We start from the raw sequence: 1,124 nt of genomic DNA, 5'->3' as shown, positions 1-1,124 counted from the left end.
CACCCTTGTAGAAACAGGGTTAGGGGGGGTGGGATAGGAGATTTCCAGAGGGGAAACCTGGAAAGGGGATATCATTTGAAATGTAAATAAGTAAATATCCAATTTTTAAAAAAAGTCCTATTGAAGAAGGGACAATAATGGAATCGCACTATTGACAATGACATAACAATGCAGAGCCTTGGTAACCAGGGAACTCCCTGCTTAGAGCAAGGCCTGTAGGTTCACTAGTCAGAGTCACTAGAGAATGTCGGATGGTAGGATGTTCTCTTGCTGTCTTCGGACTACTCAAGGCTCAGGCTTCAAAAAGAGACAACAGGGAAGGCCACAGTGGCATCTGGAGGCACAGGGTTCAGTCTTGCTTCCCCAAAAGGGAAAAAGCTTGACCAAGGACTGGAACCACACAGACCAGGGTGAGAATGCGGCTGCCCCACAGGACCTGAGGGAGCCCCAGAGAGAGTCACACATCAATGCAGAGACTACGGTTAAGCTAAACAGCCTGGTGCCTTCTCTGCAGGAAGGGGATCCCTTCTTTGTCCCTTCCTTTCTGTCCACATACCGAAGATTTGCCACCCCGCTACAGATACTGGACCTGCTCTTCATGAGGTATGCAAACTTCGGCCCTTATTCTGAAGGGGATGAACAAATAAAGGGCACCCTCTGTAGCTTCATGGACACGTGGATAGACAGGAATCCTGAGAACTTTTGTCAGCCCTCCGACCTGTTGATGCTGAAATACCTAAAGGCCTCCTTCAGAGTGTACATGGCACACTCAGATCTTAGCATCCGTGTCAACAGGCTCCTGACCATGTTGCAAGAAAAAAAGGCCAAGGATTCCCAGTCCCAGGATGAGGAAGACTCACATCTGGGGAGACACACATCCTCAGATCCAGAGATTCAATGGGTATAGATCGGCAGGGAAAACAGCAAACCTGGAGCCAGATCCAACTTGTGCACCAGAGCTGGAGAGCACAAAAAAACCACCAAAAGTTCTGTGGCCCATGAGTAGCTGCAGCCAGATGTGGCATAAGCAGTCCTGCCATCACACCTGATAGCACCTGTGGAAACTGTCTCAGCATGTCTGTGGAATACAGTGTATCTTTCAGTTATCTCCTGCTTGCTACAGG

General features: G+C 48.8%; 1 pseudogene; it reads left to right on the top strand.

The window, feature by feature from the left end:
* The first annotated feature begins 259 nt into the window (after positions 1-259).
* On the top strand, positions 260-907 carry LOC110335143 (annotated as a pseudogene).
* The last annotated feature ends 217 nt before the right edge of the window (positions 908-1,124 follow it).

This window comes from Mus pahari, chromosome 17 (genome assembly GCF_900095145.1).
Source record: "Mus pahari chromosome 17, PAHARI_EIJ_v1.1, whole genome shotgun sequence".
NCBI lineage: Eukaryota > Metazoa > Chordata > Mammalia > Rodentia > Muridae > Mus > Mus pahari.
This window is presented reverse-complemented; position numbering and strand designations above follow the sequence as displayed.